The following is a 24046-nucleotide window of genomic DNA, read 5'->3' as shown; positions in this document are numbered from 1 at the left end:
CACAGATGGCTCCCAAACCTGAAGGAACACCGTCCAGTTTCTGTGTACTATTACTTTCATGCCCATTTAAGTATCAAAAGGATAAAAAATTACAGATGTGTTATTATTACTAAAATTATTGCAAGTAAATTTACATCAAGCTACAAAGCAAATCTAAGAGCTATTTGTACAGGTGTTACAACAGCATCTGAAAAGAATGGCAATATCAGCTACACATCTTCCTTCACTCTTCTGATGGGCTCCATTAGGGGCACATGCCAGTACTGCCATTAATCTCTTGTATTATATTGTGGGTTCAGCATGTAGGTTCCTCATGGTAAATAGAGGAGCAACTTGAAAAGCAGCCTAAACAACATTTATCTCTCCTATAATGTTGTATTGAGATAGATATCTCAAAATAAATACTCTTACGGAGAACAAAAAACAACCTTCAGTACCCAAGAAAGCTGTGAGGCAGCAGTTATTGGGGAATAAATAACACATTTCAATATTTTACAGGCTTTGAAATCACAATTTTACCCTTCACAAAAACTAAAGAAAGGAGATAAGTACAGGTGATAGATACCGCATTTTTACTTTTCCAGGCTAAATTTAGGACTTCAGATCCCCAAGCTGTTGCACATATTTCTCATATTTTCATTTATTACTTCTTATTTGCAATACACAACATTCATTTTCATCTAGGCTTTTCCAAGGAAAAAAGAAACTACCTGAAGCAATAAAAGCCACTCTATTGAGTCACAAATATATGACAAGTTTCACCATTACTATGCTTGACCTTGTGGAGTAGTTATTGATCTTAGTAACCATTGTGAAACAAAGAACATTATGTCTAACCTTCTGATTGCTATCATAAGAGTACTGTGATCATTCTTATTTGTAGATTTGCCAAAAATCTAAGAAAAAATCATTTAGATAGATGCCAGCCATCAGTTGATACTTTTGAAAAATTTAGATGTTGTTACTAAAAACTGGATTTATCCTGAATTTTAGTGTCTTTGTAGCTAGGTGCATAATTTATTCATAAAAGGGAATAAAGCTTCAAGAGTGTATTAATATATTCATTAATCTCATACAAACCATTGTCTGGTGCTTTTTTTTTCCTTAGAATAGCATTAAGATTACTCTTACAGTTAAACACTGAAAGTTAGGATTTAAAAATTGCTGAAAAGAAGCAGGACTAAGTACATAATGTTTTAAATGTGTAGAGGTATATTAAGAAAAAATATAAAGTTTTGCAGTTATGGAATTAAAAGCATTAAGAAAACCCATGTAGATCATCAACTCCTAGTTAGTGTGTTCATCATCATGGCTAGGCTTCGCGAACGAAGATTTGAGAAGGGCACTACCCATGCTTGCTGCAAGCGTGCTGATGGCTAAAAAGGCCAATACGGGATAGGCAGGTCCGGTCACAAAAGGCACAGCGGAATGTCTCCCTAGGTGACATTGGCAAGGAACGGTTCTTTCTGCGTTGTCTTTTCTCCTCAAGACTGACTCTCCGTGCATTCTCAAAGGAAGCAGCAGTGTTGTGAATGGTGTGTCTCCATGAATCCCGATTGGAGGCCAGAGTGGACCAGTGGTGGCAGTCAATATGGCCAAGGCTGAGGTGTTGTTTCAGGGAGTCCTTGTATCTCTTCTTCGGGGCTCCTCTCTTGCAGCAGCCGGTGGCAAGTTCACCATAGAGCACAATCTTCGGAAGACAGTGATCCTCCATCCTGGAGACGTGCCCTGCCCAGCGCAGCTGCGTTCTCATCAGCATGGCCTCGATACTGCTGACCCCTGCGTCTGTTCAAGAACAGACACATTGGTCACGTAATCAGACCAGTGGATGTTTAGGATTGAACGGAGGCAGCGCTGATGGAAGCATTCGAGAAGCCGCAGGTGGTGGCAGTAGATGACCCATGATTCAGACCCATATAAATGAGTAGAGAGTACAATGGCTCTGTAGACACTGATCTTTGTACTCTTCTTCAGGTGTTTATTGGACCAGACTCTTTTATGGAGTTTTCCGAAGGCTCTGTATGCCTTTGCCAGCCTGTTGTCTATCTCTTTGTCAATCTTACCGTCTGAGGAAATGATACTTCCCAGATAGGTGAACTGCTGGACTGACTTAAGCTCTGAATTGCCTATGGTGATGTGAGGATGATGGAAGACTTCTTGAGGTGCAGGTTGGTAGAGAACTTCCGTCTTCTTCAGGCTGACTTCCAGACCAAAAAGCTCAGCAGCCTCTGCAAAGCAGGATGTTAAGCGCTGCAGAGCTGCTTCTGTGTGAGCAACGAGGGCGGAATCATCAGCAAAAAGCAGCTCACGGACAAGGTGATTCAGGGTCTTGGTGTGGACCTTCAGTCGCCTTAGGTTGAATAGGCTTCCATTGGTACGATATCGGATGTAGATGTTGTTTTCTTCATTGAGGTCTGCTGTGGCTCTTTGGAGCATCATGCTGAAGAAGATTGTGAATAGAGTTGGTGCAAGAACGCAACCTTGTTTCACACCATTGGTTATTGGAAAGGGCTCAGAGAGTGCATCGCCATATCTGACTGGTCCATGCTGATCCTCATGTAGCAGGATGATCATTTTGAGGAACTTGGGGGGACATCCTAAACGTTCCAAGATCTGCCACAGGCCTTTTCTGCTCACAGTGTCGAAAGCTTTGGTGAGGTCAACGAAGGTTACATAGAGACCTTTGTTCTGTTCCCTACACTTCTCTTGCAGTTGTCTGAGAACAAACATCATGTCTGTGGTGCTCCTATTGGCTCTGCAACCACACTGGCTTTCAGGTAGAAGCTCTTCTGCAACAGTGGGTACTAATCTGTTAAGAAGTATTCTTGCAAGGATTTTACCAGCAATGGAGAGCAAACTAATACCTCGGTAATTTGAGCAGTCTGATTTTTCTCCTTTCTTCTTGTACAGGGTGATGACGACTGCATCACGGAGATATGGTGGTAGTTCCCCTTGTTCCCAGCAACGCACAACAAGCTCGTGGAATTTGGCATGGAGTGCTTGACCTCCATGCTTCCAGATTTCAGGTGGAATTCCATCAACCCCAGCTGCCTTGCCAGTTTTCACCTGCTGTATGGCCTTGAGTATCTCTCCCATAGTAGGGGCTGCATCCAATTCATGTTTCACCGGTTGTTGTGTAATGTGCTGAATTGCTGAGCCTTGGACTACACGGTTGACACTGAAGAGAGTCTGAAAGTGCTAGGATGGAGGTTTTATCTGTTAGAAGCAGTTGACCATCTGCACTGAGTAGGGGGCTTTGAACCTGGTGTGTGGATCCGTACACTGCTTTCAGGGCCTCATAGAATCCTCTTTGGTCACCCAAATCTGCGCATAGTTGTGTCTTTTCTGCTAGGTCGAGCCACCATTTGTTCTGGATGTCTCGAAGTTTCTGTTGGAGCTTACTGCATGCAAGATGAAAGGTGGCTTTTCTTATATGGCAAGATGGCTGAGCAAGGTGTGCTTGGTGAGCAGTTCTCTTCTTCTTCAGCAATTCCTGGATCTCTTGGTTGTTCTCATCAAACCAGTCTTTTTTTTTATTGCAGGAGAACCCTAGGGACTCTTCAGAGGACTGCAGGATGCAACTTTTAATATGTTGCCAAAGCGCTTCAGGAGAGGGATCTATGGGATTATCTTTAAGTCTAGTTTGAAGGTTTCCCTGGAAGCTGTCTCTCACTGTGGCTGTTTGAAGATTGCTGACTTGGAGCCTCCTCCTTGGAATGCCGCCTCTCTTAGGTTTGGGCTTGAAGTGGAGGTTAAGTTTGCAGCGCACAAGGCGGTGGTCTGTTTGACATTCTGCACTCAGCGTCACTCGAGTATGACGGACATCACTGACATTTCTCTGTTGTACTAAGATATAGTCAATAAGGTGCCAGTGCTTGGATTGAGGATGCATCCAGGTTGTCTTCAGGCTGTCTTTCTGTTGAAAGATAGTGTTGGTGATGGTGAGCTGCCATTCTGCGCAAAACTCTAGCAGGAGGCGTCCGTTGTCGTTGCAGTTTCCAACGCCATGTTTGCCCAGGACTCCTTTCCAGGCTTCAGAATTCTTACCTACTCTGGCATTGAAGTCACCAAGGATTATGATCTTATCTGCAGGAACATTTTGGGAGAGGCGGCGCAGGTCTGTGTAGAATTTGTCTTTTTCTGCTGGGTCAGCTTGGAGAGTTGGGGCATATACGCTAAAAAGAACATGTTGCTTGTTGTGTAGAGGGAGGCGTAAGGACATAATGCGATTGGAATGACCTGTCGGCAGATTTTCAAGTTTGAAGGCAATGGAGTTTTTAATCATGAAGCCAACTCCTGAAAGGTGTCTTTTGGTTTTGGGTTTGCCTGACCAGTAGAGTGTGTAGCCAGCACCATGTTCTTTAAGGCTGCCTTCCTCATGAAGACGAACTTCACTGAGAGCAGCAATGTCAATGTTGAGCCATGACAGTTCGTGGGCAATTAGAGCAGAACAACGCTCAGGACATCCACTATCCCCTGTATCAAGCATGGTTCTGATGTTCCAACATGCGAGTGTTAGTTTGAGCACACCTTTGCAGGCAGGTGTATGCCTTTGAAATCTCTTTGTTTTTGTTTGACTGCATGGAAGATGCCGGTTGGCCGCGGTTATCCAACCAGGTGTGGAGATGAGCTTTGTTTAGGCCACCTTTGCTAGGCTCCTCTCCGTGTGGAGCAAGCAGTGCTGTCCCTAGAAAAGGCTGCTTGGTCATTCAGGATGCTGCCGCCAAGAGGCTGTCATCTCCGGGGTCAAGTCTCTAATGACCCATATCCTGAACCGCCTGCATGCAGGGTTGGGTCTGCGGCTTCCAGCTGCTTCCTATCACCTGCCGTTTTCGACCCTCACCTGTTGCTACAGGGCTTTGCAATGTGAGTGAACCCTTCAAGCCTGCGCAATGGATTTTTTAGGTGAGGCACAGTGTGCGCAGAACTGGCCCCACCCTTTACTCCTAAGGTTCATCTGCCACGGCCTAGCGAGCTTGGACGGTGACAGCGAATAGCTCAGGACGTAGGTTTGGTTAGAGTATCCTTCTCTTAGATGGATGGCCTTACAGGGCTAAACGAGCTCCATCTGCCTGGGTTTGGGGTTGGAGTTGTCCTTCTCCTAGGATGGTTGCCAGACGGCTAGCGAGCCCATCCTGCCCGTGGACACACTTTGTCTGACCCTTCAGCTGAGACCTGTCTGGCATGGGAGACCCTACCGGCGGCACAAACCACCTCCAGCATAGCTCTCAACCTCATGAGGGCATGCAAGCTTCTCCCCCGCGACAAGGGGGTGTCCCCGGAGAAGAGTTAGTGTGTTATCAACTAAGTATTTCCAGTCAACATCTCTACACCTTTGTTACAACCTTTCACCCTCATTAACAAGTGAACTAGGAGTTTGACAGAACTAGGAAAATCCTGCAGATGTGCTATATGTCACTATTGCATGAATTTTTCACAGATTTATTTTATAATCCGGAGAATGTAAAATGAGACAATAAAGTATACTGCAAAACCACACCATATTCTGAAATACAGATTATTTTACACTTCTGTAGGTTTCTTCCACTGTCAAAACCTGCTTTCTTTCCCTTTCTTATTGTCAGTAAAATATATGCTAGATCAGCCCATAAAGGAAGTGCAGATGGTCTGCATGGTGTGTGTTGCAGAGTATGAAGAGTTTAAGATATGGGACCAATTTTGCCAACACATGCTGCATACACTGGAAACAGAAGCTGCAAGAAGCCACGCTCATCACACTGAATGCTGAATTGTGATACTGAAATTCAACGTCCACTTCTATAATCTTCCCTTCTGCAACATAACAGAAATTTATACAAGAATGACAAAAAACGCCTATGAAAGGAAACATAGCGTTATGCATCTTCTCCACTAATGGAGGAGATAAGAAAACAAATATTGGAGAGATGTTAAGCCACATCACAAGCAGCACTGGGCCAACATCCATAGCAGTATTTACATACCTAATTGCTAACTAGGAACTTAATGCTTTCACTTAGACTGAAGTGCCTAAAACCATCTACAACTCAAAATTTCAGCGCCTGAGTTTATACTTCTCTTGTGCCACCTCTCTGGTCTCCATCTCAAGAAATGGAATGGAGTTGCTCAGTCTGATTTGTCTAAGTGGCTGAAATTTACTTGAACCAAAGCATTGCTAAAATAACTCAGCTTTTATTCCCTTCATTTTCTCTTCCTTTTCATGCTTCATCACCAATAATTAGATGTCCAAATTGTGTCTTCAATTACATAGATGAGAGTGTAACTGACTTAACACAATAAGAGCTTAACACAAACTTATTATAATTTAACACATATATAATAGCTTAGCACAAATTTTGACAATGTATAAACAGAAGATAGTCCTACTCACCCTCAATGCTAATAGGAACATATAAAGTTGACATTCCAGCTCAACTACTTGTTAAATGCATTGGAAATGTTTCAGCAGATTCAAGAAGAAAGTTTATTTGTTTAGCAGCACCCTATTTTCATTAAGTACATTTTCAGAACAAAACCTGAGGTTTCCTTTTAAAAAGTTTTTACATTTTCAGCCTCTATGCAATATTTTAACAATACAGGATTGTCTTATGTGGGAAAATAGAATGCCCCAGTTTCACTTCATAATGCCTACTTTCTACAAATGAAGTAGTGCAAAATTAATTGTACTTAGCATAATGAGTTTCCTATTCTGCAACTTTGAGAAACTCCTAATGTGATGCAGGAACATTTAAGTTATTCCTATATCACACTTACAGCTCGTCATATACTAAGTAGAGTGAGAGAAAATTAAATGTACTGTAGGATATACAAATGTTGTCCAATCTCCAGTTTTCAAAGTACATTTCAGGGTAAAATGTGAATAATACCTCAAAGCAGCTGTATTACTGGAAAGAGCACTAAACAGCAACAGGGGTTTTTGTATAAAAGTTCAGGTAAAAGCATTAAACAGAGATTTTTTTGGAAGGGTTTTTTTACTAAAGATGTGCTGTTTTAAATGTAAACTGACAGAAGAAATGAAGCCAACACAAAAGAGATTATAAGTCAGAGTTACAACTTAATAAAAGTATTACAATAAATGCAAGGATACAAAGAACTTTTTTTTACCAACAAAACCCAGAAATATAACCCAGCACCCTGGGGCACAAACAGAATGGTATTTGTTAGCCCTTGTGCTGAGACCCCTGCATGGTTCTCCTGAGTCCAAAGTAAAGGAAAAATCTGTTGGTGCAGATGATGGTCGCAGTCTGGCCAAGAGTGGTGGTCACAGTCCAGTTAAGGTTCTAGTCCTCCTCTGGATCCTGCAAGTGGTAAGGAAGTCCCCAAACCCCAACATTATGCACCCTCAGACTCAGGTGGGAGCACCCAGTACCTCCCCCAGGGCGGGGAGTTACACAGTGGGTGATCTGACTCTGTGAGGGGGTGTTTTTGGAATTGTTACTGTCCCATTAGCAGACACGCCCCCTCAGGCTGGGTGTGAAGGTGCTCACGACTCCCCAGAGGGGAGTTATCACAGTTCTTATCTCACAGGCTTCTCTAACACCCAGCTCACAACCTGAGGGATTGGGTGTGCCCTGGGCAGCTGCTGCAAATGGTCCATCATTAACAGTTCACAGAAAATGACAGAGAGGGTTTAGAATACGCAGCTTTGGTCACACCCACACAGTGATAAACTGGTCCCAGTTCCTGAACTAGGACAGCATCTTACAGACTACTCTATGAAATGTATTTTTCAATTTTATAATGGTGTGCTACAATTATTCAGATTACATTAATAACTACAAAAGACTAGTCAGATGCAATCAAAACAAGCCATTTAAGATCATTACTCTAGCAATGGAGACAACTTTCACATGAAAACTGGAGGGAAAAGATTTTCTAGTGAGTTATAAAACTCACATTTTTTTATTATGGTCTCAAAAATGCTGTATTTAGCCATGCTTAAGAGGCAGGTAGAACCAGAAGACCTCCAGAGGTTTCTTAAAACCTCAACTATTCTGTGATTCTGTGTGAAATGCTGAAGTATTTCAGTAAAATTTGGTGAGGCATAGTTTTAATACCTCAAGGAATTACACATGTAAGTTAGAGACAAACACTAGGTATTGGTTTCGTGCATCTGGGTTGGTTGCTTCATTATTGGGTTACTGAATAGAAGCAGTCAGCTGTATGAGGATGTCTATAAGATTTTATTTTCTTTCAATTGCTGTAAAACAAAAATTATGTTACAGCACAAACAATATGTTTAATTTAGCATAAACCTTTTTTTTAGTATAAAAAGACACAAATTTGCTTTTTATGTCTCATTCCCACCACATATATTTTTCACTTTGGCTGAGAAGGCAAATAGTCAATTATTTATGAAACTCTCTTTAGAACACACTGCAGCTATGACAATGCTGGAAAGCCAAATATGCTTAAAAACAATATCTTGGCTGCCTAAACTAATACCCTTGTACATCATTGTTATTGGGGCCCCTCTCAAAACTGCAACATTTCATGTGCAAAACACAAGCTCTTTTACCAAAAGGGACTTTTTTCCCCAGGGTTAGCTTGTCTATATACATAAATGCCATTTCTGTTCCATTCTCTATCTATAAGAGGGATTCTGGATGACACTTACATACTTCTATCCAACATTTTTTTTTAATTCCTGTAATTCTAAAATAATTGTCACTAAACAATTAGAGTTTCTCACTTGAGTCAAGTTGGTTTGCATTGAACAGCTGCTAGAGATCATATCTGGTATCAAAATACATGGTACATGAAGACAGGCATTGTCTTCTGACCGTTATGAGGTGAGAGATGCAAATTTTTGTGACAGAGCTGTTGAAACTCAGAAGCTGTTGCTATGAATTTAAAAAGGAAAATTCCCCACTCATATCTGAGCAGGAAAACAAGATGAAGCATGTGAAGATAATACACACAAACGCAGGCTACAGGCATAATATACACAAGGTAATTTAAAGTAGACAGTAACAACCAAGACATTAATAATAGATTTGGAAGTGTTTCACTGTGTAGAAGAACATAACACTGCTTGTAAAACTATGGTTGACTTTATATTCATTTAAAGGTAATTTATGAATTGGAAAATTCTGAACTTAAGACTTAAAAATAACATAAAAATCAATTTTTGAAAAATAAGCAAAACCAAAACATTAATTAAAACCAGCTGAGCATTCCTTCACAAGAAATACATCTGTGTAGAAGAAATCTTAACATATGAATCTGTGTTTCTACATAATCCAGAACATGTACATTAATTAATGATTTTCAGCACTCCTAATTAAAAATTATCCATCCACTACTAGCAGCTCTTCCTTTGATTCAGTGTCATTACTTCCCTTTTTAAAATTCTTACTTTGCAACAGTGTAGTATCACCAATCTTTATCTGAAAAGGCACACCAATACCACCATGGACAAATGTTCCACAGGCTTTAGTTGAGACTAAAGTGTGAATTAAAGTACACACACTTCAAAACATAAAAAGAACACATACCCTGCAAGCAAATTTTTAACCTAGAGGAAGTTATTAGAATCAGTGCAGAAAAACATATGTATTCTTTCCTTTCTGGTCCCCACTCAAGATCATCACTTCCTTGACTAAGCACTCCTATAAGATGATACTGAGCCAGGAGAGGATCCTGAATATATCTTAGATTACCATAATTATACACAGCAAGCAGCTGCATGGTACTGAGTTGTCAGCAGGGGTTAAACCATGACAATATTTATGCACAGTGTAATAATAACAGCAGCAGAAGGCAGTGGTGTAAATTTGAGATGCTTTCCCATTTTTTAATAACATTTACAATACATTTAACAATGAGAAAAATGGCAAATATAAACACCTCCCAAAGTGTGCTCCTGGCAACCAGAAGTGGTTATTCACTTGGAAGCTATATAAAAGCTGAAGTCTTGCCAATAATTTCATCTTATCTCTCACATATGGCAAACTATAATATTTTAATTATTTATTATATGTCTTAAATTAAGCTTAAGGGAAATACTTAAAGATGGATAAAAAGAATAATTGTTTTCATCATATTCTTCATTATTTTTTAAACCAAAACTGATATACTCAAACATTCATTTCCCCATTCTGAATTGTCATTCAAAAGTTGTGTCATAGAAACTCTAATGTCTTAAAATTCTGTAGTTTTGATGAGCTACCAAGAAGAATGCAGATTAAGCATCTTCCACATTAGTGACTTTCAAGAACACAATTGTGTTTTCGAACTATCAGCATGTAGTCTATATAATGCAAATAATTAAATCATATGTACTGACAATAGTCCAGGTACTTGCAGCAATGATGCTCTTAGATCTAAAATTGTATTTTACAGTTTGAGCTCTCATTAAAATAGCCTCCATAGAAAAAGTTATAAGGGATCCAATAATAAAAGAGACTTTTCCAGAATTTGAAAAATCTGCAATGAATGTAATGAATTTTTAATCTAGTGAAGAATTCAGATAAGTCTAAAATGCATGTTATCTGTTAATGTTTGTTTCAGTTGGAGAACGTGGCATTCTTATTTTGGATCATTATCTTCACAGATACTACTGAATAATAAAATCATATTTTTCTATTCGTTTCTGTTTTCATGATATATTATCTGGGAAGAGCACAAAACTAAATAATATATACGTAACAGATTTTGAGAAAGCATTCTAAAGGGTTTTGTTATGTTATGGACAAAGAGCAGCAGAATTTACTTATTTTGACTTTTATGCTCATGAATGCTCACTATCTATATTGTCTAGAAGTATATTTAATAAAAGAACAAAAGAGAAAGGAAAAAATGGACCTTGTATGTATATTCACACATTCAAGCATGTGAACTACTAACCTGCTGTCTTAATACTTGCAAAACTTGTTAAACAGATTCAGAAGTAAAATCATATGTTTATCTCAAAAGTGAAAATGAAGCCATGTAAAAGTTTATTACATGTTAAAGAAATGTTCCATTTCTCTACAGTAAATAGGAATGTACTTAGTAGTTTGGCAATACCACTGCTGTAGCTTCCTCGTATTTCAAACAAAATTCCTTTCCTGGATAAAAATGTTCCAGTGTAAAAGCCTCCTAGGACCTTTCATTTAAAAAACGCTGCAACAGATACAGATGAATTAAAAGCTGCTCTAGATTGAGTAAAATAAAATTATCTGACAAAAACTACGTGCTCTCAGAAACTGCTAACATTACTTGGACTTTGATAGTGGAAATGTTTTTCCAGAAGTTCTGTAGTGGTATAGCTAGAATTTTTATTCCATTAAGATTCACTATTTTATCATCTGGATTTTTATGTTTGTTGAAGCACAAGTGAGAACTCAGAGGCATCCTGAAGATTCAGTCTACAGGAAGCCCAACAGCAGAGTCTTGGGAAGAGGTGTTTGGCTGCTGAATGAGTTATCTGAAATAAAATGGGAAAGTAAATGCAGCTGGAATCTGAAATATCTATTTCAAATAAAATGTAAATTGGCAGGGAGAGGGAATGCCATTCTAAATCAGAATCTACAAAACCTGAGTTCATATTTCCACCAACATGGTATTTAAAAATATAAATCAAATTGAAACCTTTTCCTTTAATAAAGTCAATTATTTTCTGTTGATGATACAGACATCCATTGCTTCAACACCAAAATGATATTTTCAAGTCCCCAAAATATTCCATTCTAAATTTATCTTTTCATTTCTCAAAACAGCTCTTCTGTAATGTTTTCACAGTCTACAAAAACAATATCTACATAAAGTAATGCTCTACTGGTTCCGTGAGCATTCAGAAAGAAATACGTTACCTATCACATCTTCATTTGTGGGTGTCACAATTTAGTAGTAATATTTGTTCTGCAATTTGTTTCTAACAAAGGCTAGTGTTCCCATAATAGCACTGTCCCTGCTAATTTTTAGAGCTGTTATATATATGGAAATATATTGGTACAAGAAGTTTATGTATTTTTATATTTGATGCATGAAGTGCAGATATATTTCTGCACTGCCTATATTTCTGTTACATTTAAGCAATGAACACTGCCCCAAATCACAGAGTATCTTCTATGGCTTTCTACAATAAAATTTCTGAACAGAGAAAAAAATAAATAGAAAGAGTTCGTAATGTATAAAAATTACATTAAATAATCACAATAAAATTGGTCAGTATTCCCTATTCTGCCATTCCAGATTTAAGAACAGTTCTACCTACCAAATTGTATTTAACCATGGCAGTAGTCTGTCTCTCATTCTTCTGTTTTAGCTGGGTTGAGTATTTAATCAACAATCAGAGACTGATTATGTCTTATTTCTGTGAATAACAAATAAGATACATTTTATCAATACTCAAAGTTTTAAAATATTCCAATATTATTAGGATTTTCTTGTTAATCACTGAAAGTAAGACCGTGTTCATTCACAATGAAAGAAAATGAGTAGTGCACAAAAACAATTAAAAATGCCAATCTTTATCTCCCACTGATCTGCATTTTTATGGTACCATTATGAAATAGTAATTTATAATTAATAATTAATTTTCATGAGAAATTAGTTTAAATGAATTATTGATGGTCTTCTAAAGAAAATAGTCAATTTAAACAAAAGAGAGTCTGTTAATTAAGTTTATTACTCTCAATAAAACCAACAGTGATATTTTAATTATATTTTCAGTTTCCCAGTTCAAACAACATGACAAATCTGTTATTTTCTAATGAAATTTTTTGAACTAGTTGTTTTCATGAAGTGAATAGCCATGACACTTCTGATGGAACTCTGCTTTTAAATGACAATGAAACACAACAAGCATGTAGGTTTATAACGTTATGCGTGCCAACGTGTTAGTTTTGCTTTTTACTTGTTAACATTGCTGCCCTTGCAAATTCTAAGGCTCATGGAATTATACCCATGATCTATGTATATGGAAGCATTAATTTCAGCAGGATGTGTAAAATCAACATTCTGAGAGTATATAGTGAGGGTTGAAAAAATCCTGACCTCATGAAGTCAATGGGAAAATTCCTACCAATTTTCTTCTTCTGAGTCTAATTCCCCATTTTTAAGCTGGCATTAATGTCATTTGAAAGTTCTGTGCATTGTTCTTTGAAATATTTTTTCTCTTTTAACTGGAATGACACTTTTTAGAGTTTAAAAAACATGCAAAATACAATCATAAGGAGAATTATCAAAAACATTAAAGGGAGAATAAGTTTATACCTTTGTGTAGTTCTTTTAACTGATAAAATTAAAATCTGAGAAAATTATTAAAATAAGGCTAGATATTTGAATAAAATCTGGCTAAGCTATTGAAGATTTATTTCCATATATGTACAATGCTGCCTACACTCACTTCATAAAATAAAGCACTTCATATATGTATTATCAGAATTCTTCAGAGGTTTAAAAAGATTTAAATAATGACTCAATACAAATTATCATTTGTGGTCTCATGGACTAAGAATAAAGGATAGAATTGCAGAATTCCTTCATTACTAACCAAATGTGAACTGTAAAGGTCTCATGGAGAAAGTGAGCTCCAAACAGCTGTTACATTTTTAATGTATTTGTCTGGAACGAATTGCCTGTCTTTATTCAGTCTGTACAATACACATGAATTACAATAACATTGTCAAGATGTATTGAAGGAGGACAAATCAAAAATGTAGGGAACAGATATATCCCAAATATGGTCATAATTATTCTATAAATTACTCGAAGGCATGTCAACAGCACTATGAATAGTATTGACTTTCATTCCTGAGTTACAAAATGTAATACATTTTCTGAATTATTTATTTGGAAGAAGAAAGTATCAGTTTCCAAGCAAAATGTAAGGGAACTGTTTGAAGTGTTATACTGAGTTTGTGTGGCCAGATTTTGGTAGAGGGAGGCTGCAGGGGTGGCTTCTATGAGATGCTGCTAGAAGCTCTTTCTCCATGTCCTATAGAGCCAATTGCACCTGGGTCCAAGATGGCCAAGGCCAAGCCCATCAGTGATGGTTACAGCACCGCAGGGGTACTAGAATTAAGAATGGGGAGAAAAAAATGTGCAATTGCAGTCAGAGAGACGAGTGAGAATATGTGAGAGAAACAGTCCTGCAGACACCAAGGTTAGTGGAGAAGGAGGTGGAGGAAGTTCCCCAGGCACCGGAACAGAGATTCCCCTGCAGCCTGTGGTGAAAACCATGATGAGGCAGGCTGTCCCTCTGCAGCCCATGGAGGTCCATTGTGGAGCAGATCCACTTGCAGCCCATAGAGAATGCCAAGCTGAAGCAGCTGGATGCTCAAAGAAGGCTGTGACACCATGGGAAGTCCATGCTGGAGCAGGTTTGCTGGCAGACCTTGATACCCTATGGAGAACTGCCCTGGTGGGAGGGACCTGAGCAGGGGAAGAGTGTGAGGAGTCCTCCCTTTGAGGAGGAAGGAGTGGCAGATACAGAGTGAGATGAACTGATCGCAATCCCCTCTGCCTTCTGACATCTCCCTGCCCTTATCATGACACGAAAGCCTTTTGTTCTATTTTCTCTCTGCTGCCCAGCTGAGGAGGGGAGAGATAGAGCAGCTTGGGTGGGAATCTGGTTTCCAGACACTATTAATCCACCACAAGTATAAATACCATAGGCATAAATACAAACTATCTGCATCTCAATCTTTTCACATTTTATAACAACTGACTGTGGAACAGACTGAGGCTGTTAAATATGGAACAAATATTCCACACAGAATTATTGAACTCCAGAAAGCTATTGAAATCTGGCATTTAGGAAGAAAGGTCAAAATCTAAAAGTTCCAGATGGAATAATATTCTGTAAGCTGAAATCTGAAACTGTATAAGATAGAATACTACTGCCAGTGTTCAAAGAACACTGACAATTTACATTTTAAAAGAATAACAGTCTAGGAAAAAAATGAAAGATTGGCAGCTTATTTCACATTTTAAATGTAATTATATTTATATCTCATTTTTTGTTCACAAAAAATTATTTAATGTTGTGAGTGTCTCCTACCTTTTCCCTTTCATTGCTGATGAAAACCCCACATTTTGCATTGTAAATTGCATATATTCATTTGAGGACAAAACAAACAATAGGAAAAGTATTGTGTACCTCTCCCTGGAATTACATGAAAATAATGTAGATCTATTTATTACTTCAGCTTGTGCAGTCTTAATATTGGAAAGCAGAGGTATAGGAGTTATATAAGTAAGGCAAACCATGGTGGCTCCACAGTTCCTAATAATGGAACTATGACAACCCATGGCTGAATTTTACTTCACTATCTCTCACCTAAAAAAAAAAAAAAAGTTACATTTTGAAGAGTAATTTTCCTCAGGTTAAACTTGACGAACCTCACCTCAATTTAAATATTTTGACTATATTTTACAATGTTTGGTATAGTGGTTTTTAGTCACAAAATTGCAAAAGCTTAAGGAGATCCAAGTTTAAGGAGCCCTTTCAAACTGAAAATGGGTATTAAAATTTACCTCACTGTTCTGAAATTCTCAGAAAATGGAATTATTAGAAAAGAAAAAAATCCAGCCATAAAATTAATATTTCTTATTTAAAAACGAAGAGAGAAAGATAATTTTACTTAGTAAGGATATACAGCCCCTAGTGCAATGATTTATCCTTATGCATTCATCTGTGCTGGAAACAATTTTGTACAGAATTGCCAAATTCAGTTAGTTTTGTAGTCTGATAAAATTATTGCTGGTTCGTATCTTCATGATGTTCCACTTGTGCAAAATATCCATAAAGCTGCTGTCATTGGTCATCTGATAATTTTCTTCCTCTCAGTCTGACAGAGTGGACTGTTCACATGCCACATTTCAACATCTGCCTTTCCCTAGATATCTACACAGAAAAAAGAAAAAGGTGAGGTAATAATTTTACACTAGGAAAATTTATTGTTCAAATATCATTCAACTGGCATTTACCTTGCTATATAAAGACATATATAGAAATTCTTTCATATAGTAGCCTTACAGACCCAACCAAGATCAGGTTTCCTCTTTATTCCATGATGTATACATACCACGAGATTTTCAGTCCCTGTTCTGACAAGCTTTCAATTTGAATATGCAAGGAAGACAAATGGAGGAAGAAATGAAATACTAATATCTCTAGTTTGAGATGCTGAACTGTGCTAGAGAAAAAAAAACCAACAACTGACTTCCAGGGACTGAAAGACAGAGCAGAGCCAGGATCTGAGTGTACAATTTCTGCAATAATGCAGCATCTCAATTGGAGCATTTTCTTTCTTCTTTGCCTCACAGGATTTCACATATGATACTTTTTAAACCAAATTTGGTTTGCAGTCCTGACTACAGCAACCACAGTTTTGCTTGTTCAGACCAGAATAACCATCCTCCATTTATTTTGGAACTTGAAACTCTTGTTCCAACCTCTTCCCAACATAAGAAATGCCAAAGGAAAAGAATGTTTTAATAACGTATGGATAACCACAACAGTAAAGCTAAAGTAATTTGATGTGAAACTTGTTATTACAAAAGAAAATCTGTATATTTTAGCTAGCTTATGCACTATTTTAAAAAGTATAACTACATTAACGTAAGTAAATAAGGTAATGCCACGCTATTTTTCAGAAGCAGAGATGGAGTATTAAGTGCCTTTCTAGATTCTTTCACTACAAGTAGACTGTTTTCTTTCAATAAATCACTAGATATAACCAGGACTCCCATCGTTCTCTGCTTGTTACCTTTAAAGTAGAGTTTCCTGGCTGCTCACAGAAGGCATGCACAGAAGCAGCATGGTAGCTAACATGCATGGAATGGGCAACTCCACATGCAGGTACCATGGCACTTCATAAATTTCCAGGAAAAGAAAATCTCAGGGCATAGCTTTGGGGTTTGTGATTTTGGATTAAGGCATTCGTGCCTGAGAGTAATTCAGGCATTTGAGACTTTTCTTGGTGTGTAAGCATGAGAAATATTTCTTTGGATTACCTCATGGATGCATGAAATGAATTCATCATGTAAATGTTTACAGGCCTTGAACTCAGAACAGTTAACTAGAAGAATACCATTGTATACATCTTAGTAACCTTAGACTAAGCCTGATATGAAAAAATGAAAATGAAAAATTTTTCTTTGAAATTGCCAGGACGCATTCACTTACAGGGTGGGTGGACCTGGGATAAGATGTGGCTGCAGTGCTTGGAGTTGGGCTGCTTAGTGAGCATTGATCAGCTGAAAGAGAGCAGCAGTCTCTGTCATGTGGTAGATTAAAAACATATCTTTGTATTTTTGCTGTAGCACACTCCTGCATAATAGCTAATGTATAATGTCATGCAGCATGCCATGTAAATGATGTATAGGCTGTGAGCTGGCCCCTTCCTCAATGGCAAATTTCCATCTTAGAATTAAGCCAGCATATGACGTTGTGTTTCGTTTAAGGAAGGTTTACAGTAGGCCTTTTGCTGCTGAGCTGGAACACTCCAATTTATCTACCTGAAATATAATTTTAACTGAATTGGCGATGTTTTCATTTCCACAATGTTTATTAATAACGAGCATTGTCATATGCTCTGTAAACTACTTGTAATGTGCTCCTTGTACCAGTTACCTTGGGTTTTTATAAATAACCAATTTAGATCTTTTAAATCAAATAAAGGCAACTTCTCTTTTTTGTATAAAAAGTCTTTTATTTTTGATATATGTAAATGGCTAGCCTTCATAAAGGCAGGGTACATGCTGTGCATGCAGAATATTATTCTTTTGCAACCATTTTCAGTAATTATACATAACTATTTTGTTTCCTTTTTCATAAGTTGTAGCAGGATGAATGCAGCAAATTATAAGGTTATTTTAATCATCTCTTAAATGCAAATTGAGTAACCAACCCAGTCAGCTATAAAGACAGTCATCAGAAATGATACTCTCATGTTAAAACCATGTGTTAGAATCTTTCATTTCCCAAAATAACTTCTTAGAGGTTTTCCCCCTTGTAATTATTGAGTATAACCTAAAAGTCAGCTATTTGAAGTGATTGATCTAAAAAGCTCACAGTCCACAAACCTTTATTATGAATTGTGCACTTACTTATAATCTGCTTTGTAACCTTTGCTTCCTGTCCCTGCCCCAGCCTCCGGCTCTAAAAAGAGGAGTCACCCGCAATGCAAATCCTTAAATTTTCCAGATTAGCCTTCCAGTAACTTGTCATAATTTGTTGAAAGTGTTTCCAATCCATAAACTTCACAAGGGCCATATAAAACCCAGTGTAGTTATGTAGTTAAATGGTAGTACTAACAGGGAATATCCATAGGTACCAATTCTTCTAAAAGAACATACAAAATCATCTGTGTCTGTGTTTAATTAAATTTTAAATGGTTACTTAAAATTAACTTTCTTAACTTTATAAACTCATCTATTAAAAGGATGCTTTAAAAAGTATCTGGAGGCTAGACAATTCAAAAAATAATTTCTATAAATTATGCCAGTATCTTGCTACAGGATCTGTTACTAGAAAAGCACTACGCTCACCTTCAATTTTCTAATAATTTACAGGGAAACAGCAGATCCAGATGTCATAGGCATATCTCCTCTAAGTGCCCTCTGCAAGCCAGCCAAACAGTTTCCAGTACATGCTGGAAGCCTGGTTCTACTAATGTTTAAAATATCCTTAACACAACTAGTCTTACGAACTTCAGTGGGTTACTCACATATTTTAAACTGAAAAATGTATAGAACTGGGAATAGTCAGGCCTTCAGACTTCATCTTGGTTTGAACTTTGAAATGTCATTGGGTGGGCCAATACCTGACAACTAAACTGTGATATTTCGCATGCTCAGTACTGATATTTTCATTTAATTTTGTAGCGTATAATGACCATGATGAACTGTATATATGAATAGAAATGAAAGTTTTACTTCTTAACTATAATGGGAAATTCTTTCTTACAAAAGGTAGATGGTGGTATCAAATATTAACTTTCTTTATTTTTTAAAGGTCTAAGTGATCTGTGGTTGAATGGCTGGAGTACAGAAAAAGGATGGCTCACAGGAGTAGAACTGATCTAGCATGGGCATGCGTTTATCCAAGATGTATAGCAGAGAGTAGATGAGGATGAAAACAGAAAAATTACTGAAGAAATCAAGCTGCAAAAACTCTAACACTAAAATTTTTAACCTCATTTTTCTGACTAGTATATTTTTAATTAAGATTCTTGGTTTCTTGTGTGAGATTCATAGAATTTTTGAACTTATTATTTATTAACATTTTAAAAACAGTATATAAGTCAAATGTGAAAAGGTTTAACTAGTGTGTGTATGTGTATATATGTGTATATATATATTTGTACTGTTTCTCTTGTGATGAGTACAAACTAATGTTTGATGTGGTTACTCCACTATATTCACACTCCCAAAGACCAGTCCCTACCCCAAATTACAACACATCTTTATAGATAATAAGAAAATATTATCACTTGAATAACTATGTTATTTGGTCTTTATTTGTCTTCCATTATTTTTAAACAGTTAATACAAGACAATATGTAAAATGGCACCAATGCTGCAAGTATTGGTGTGAATGGAGTGTCTTGCAGAGCTGAGGCCTTGATCAGTAGAATTCAGAATAACTGAATCATTAAGGTTGGAAAAGACTTTCAAGGTCATCGAATCAACTTTTGACTGAACACCACCTTGCCAACAAAACCGTAACACTAAGTGCAACATTCAGTCATTTCTTGAACACCTCAAGGTATGCTGACTGCACCACTTTCCTGGGCAGTACATTGCAATGCCGGACAACTCTTTCCATTAAAAAAGTCTTACTAGTGTCCAGCCTGAACCTCCTTTGGTGCAGCCTGAGGCTATGTTCTCTTGTCACTAGTTGACTGGGAGAAGAGACTGACTCCCACCTTGCCTCCTTTTCTCCAGGTTAAACAACTCCAACTCCCTCAACTGCTCCTTGACCCTTCACGAGCCTTGTTGCCCTTTCCTGGGCATGCTCCAGTGTCTTTCTTTGCTCCAAGCATGTGTAGATTCCTCTTCTAACTTCAGGAGAGAAGATAGTTGTTCTTCCTGCAGAACTGGCACAGATCCAGTAGAGAAATGTAACATAATATACTTAGACCAGAGTTGTTTAATGATCTGTGCTGGAGCATCATGTGATGTGTGGTGTAACTGATGGTTCTAATCACAGCCATAAAGAAGCAGCAAAGGAGAAAACACATCACCACGTCTGCAGCAAGTGCCTTGACTAAACACAAAAGAAGTTTTGTCAGGTTGAAGTATCTTTTTCACATCAGTACACCTGAGAAATGTCCTCTGCTGTTTTTCACTAATAATCTCTCAACCAAATTCTCCCTCTTAAGAATTTTCTGGTGCTAATGAACTAATATTTTATTTCTCTGTTCTTTTTTTGTTATTGTCTAGAAGTTTCCGATTCATGCAGATAGTTACCTGCAAGTAGCAGAAAGCTGGGAAGAGTGACTGTTCATTTTTCTTGTAACACAGAGAAGTTAAGGAAAAGCAGTCTGTTATGCACAAAAAATTCAAAATATTTCTAAATTGCCCTTGGCAAGAAGGTGCAAGCAGGTGTGTATATATTTCAAAGACAGTTTCTATGTGTGTAGTATTTTTCCCCTAACAAGCTTAAGAGGCAACCTAAATCCTGACTCCTCTTTTCACAGGATTCCAGGGATTTGCACCTACAAAACCAAACTTGAATTGCAGATCTGTAGTACAACAATGATCTTTATTATTCTTCATGCTGTTGGACTGTGTGTTTTGTAACTGATTGTGCTACTACAGCAGGTTCCTCAACTTAGCAACATCCAGCTCAATGTGTGTAGGTCTCCAGGCATTAGTTTAGGAAATTATTTTTGTGATTATATGGCATGTTACTCCTTAAAGTTGTAATTTGTCCATTGAGAAGGTCTTCCAAGCTTTTCTTTTTTTTTTTTTTCAGATTAGCTGTGAAGTCTCTTTTAAAATTCTTCTTTAAATTCTAGTTTTTCATCAGCTTCACTTGATGATGACCTTTTATATGTATTTCCAGAAAAAAAAAATTACTCCTTGTAAGAAGTTAAATGGTACTAATTCTTATAGCTTTCATTTTTGGCTGAAAACAGACAAGAAATAAATTGTAGCAGCAGATGTCACACAATGTAAATGCTCTGTTTGGTCATTTTATGGTTGTCTATTACAAAAGATAGCTAGATAGCTAGAATAATTGCCCAAAGGCGCTGTGATATTAGCCATTCACAACCAAAAAAAAAAAAATGCAGGGGTAGGCTGTAATGGTACTGCATGAGTCACTTGCCTTAATTTTGATAAGTAGTTTCAGTTTTAAGCTCCTTTCCTTCATATCAAGTTCTGACCACAAGTACTTGTCTTGTAACTGTTGGTTTGTTGTGACAACTTGAGATTTACCATTAGCATGTTGTATAAATTTTGCTTGTAATTCCTCTGGTACACCTTCAAAATTCCTTGAAATCCCATTTAAGTTGAGAAGATATTTCATTACATATCTATCTTGACAGAGAAGTTCATTCTGCAGGCTGAAATATCGTATTAGAATAGCATCCACACATTTGAAATTCCTGAATCACTTTCTGGGTAGGAAGATATGTAATTTCTGTTAAATCAGACACTGCAAGTAAACAGTTTTAAATTTTTCTCCTGTAATTGCATATTTATAACCCATGCAGCAAGTTCCATATAATCATCTAGATAAGCATCTAAAAAAGAGCAGATGAGATAAGCTATCAGCTGCTGTGGTTTTGATTTGACTAAACTGTGTCATATAAAAATGAAAGTAATCTTGCAAGCCATCTGCAGACAGTTCCTACTCCTCTGAGGTTTACAGAACTGCCAGGAGGTGTGATCTGTATGCAGTTGGAGTGCGATGCCTCAGAGGCAGGTTCCCTACTCTTCTGTTGTGTATGCACAATGAAATGTTTTCTTTCCAACATTTTCATGGCATCTTGTAAACTGTTCATGTTTCAAAGACAATGGTCTTCTCATAGAAATTGTCCCCATGGATTTGGGAAAGGGTGGCTCCACATCATAAAAAAATGATGGCTAGCATGGCCAAGGGAAGTGCTGCCTGGAGGCAGTTTGGAAGGTGACTGGTTGGTAAGCTCTCCATGATGTGGGCATCAGTACTCACTGTTGAGAGGGCAAGGTGGATCTCAGGTTAGCTGCAACGAGGTTTATTAGATCAGCTGCAATGCCATTAAAAAGACCTGAGTGTTTATCCGGCTGCAGGAGGGCTAGGAGGAAGAAAAGGAAATAACCTTGTATTTCAAGGATTTGGCCATTCCTTGTCTGAGACTAAAAGTAATGACCATTGTGGTGAACTCTAAAGCCAACCGAATAAATCCAGGGTATACACAGTCAAAGCTTTCATTGCTTGAAAATTTGCAATGATGAGATATATCTTAGGTAAATTTTAGATTTTACAGTGCACTGTTATTAATAGTTCTGCATGTATTGCACAGTTAGAAATAAATGTACATCATTGAGGTGTACATAAATAATGTACTCCTTGATTTGATTTGGTTGTGATACTTTAGTCTTTTTTTTTGTTGTTGTTTTTTTTTCCCCCTGGGAAGAGTGAGATCTACATATCTATGACTGTTTGCAATCCCAAAGAAGAGATGGCATGCTCAAGAAAAGACTACTCTGTGCATCTGATTTAGTATTTAGCAAAATTTAACTTTCACCCTCTTGCATTGACATGTTCAAGTATAGCCTGCAGGGTTTGCTTTTTTATCAGCTTCAGGAGACTTTCCAAATACTGTAACATCATCTGGATAATACTAGATTCTAAGCTTGTTATTAAAAATTATTAACATATTTGAAAAGCTCTGGATGTTGATTCAGGTCCATATGGTGTATAATTAAAAGAGAACAGTTCCATTAAGTGTAATAAATGCAATGCAACTCAAACTGTCTGGATACTTGGTAATAGATGTTCTTTAAATCAAGAGTATAAAACACAATCTACAACTATGACAGCAGTATCTATAAATGGTTGGCTGTCATTCCCAATGGATTTGGCATCCCTAAGTCCACATAAACTCAAATATTCTGATTTGCTTTTTGTCACCACTGTGCCTGACACTAATATAAAAAATGCAGTGTGCCCATTAGTATCATTCTGCAATATTTTTTTAATTGTCTTGTTACTCAGCATCTCTTGTTTAATTGTAGAGAATATAATTTCCATTGTAAAAGTGACACATTAGATTGAATTGCCATGCTGTGAATAAATCAATCTGCACACATATGGCATTTCCATGTAACAGCTGATACCACTTCTTTTGTAAGAGCTGAAACTGGAATTTGTACTGCAGCTGAGTTTCATTGTATTGAAGCAATGCATATTTATATTTACACCTATATATATTTACTTGCATAAGTAATGGAGTTCACAGATTACTGTGTAACAGGAGTATTACTGTAGACCAAAATAAAAATCAGCAGTACACATCAAAATTAATTTTTTCTATGCAGGAAGCAACAAGAACAATGTTCTTCAGGTAGCTCACTAGATAATGTCAAGCCTCAAACTTCTATAGCATTCCAGGTAAATGCATTCACTGGGTACTGCAGCTCAGAATCAGCCTCCAATGTTATTTTAGTATCATATGACCGTTCTACGGACACAAGTAACTAGACATAAATGCATCCATAATAAAGAAGTGCTTCCATTCATGGCCAAAACAGTAACATCGGGCACTGAAACATCACATATTGCTTCGGGAAAAATTCATTATATGTTTTAATTTAACATTTTTCTGTAGTATTTGCAGGTTATCCAATCTAGTTTACAATGCGCTGTAAATATTTACACACACACATACATTTATATGTGTTACATATGCTGAGCTTTTAGCCATAGTTTCAATGGCTGCAGTTTGAAGGCAGTTCACCATTTATCAATTTTCCTATTGCTGATTCAGTTAGAGAAGTCATGATCTCCTGTAGCGTCAGGTTCAATTCATGCAGTAAATACTATCTATAATCAGTAAAAAATGCTTTCTTCCATAAGATGAACTTGACCTTTTTCTGCTGTGCTTCTAGACTTACGCAT

At 37.4% G+C, this 24046-nt stretch overlaps 1 pseudogene; it reads right to left on the bottom strand.

Annotated features, from left to right (window-relative positions):
* LOC139671433 (coiled-coil domain-containing protein 178-like) overlaps positions 1–24046 on the bottom strand; it is a 46264-nt pseudogene extending 22218 nt beyond the window's left edge.

This window comes from Pithys albifrons, chromosome 4 (genome assembly GCF_047495875.1).
Source record: "Pithys albifrons albifrons isolate INPA30051 chromosome 4, PitAlb_v1, whole genome shotgun sequence".
Lineage (NCBI taxonomy): Eukaryota > Metazoa > Chordata > Aves > Passeriformes > Thamnophilidae > Pithys > Pithys albifrons.
Note: the sequence above shows the minus strand (reverse complement) of the source record. Positions and strands in the feature narration are given on the sequence as shown.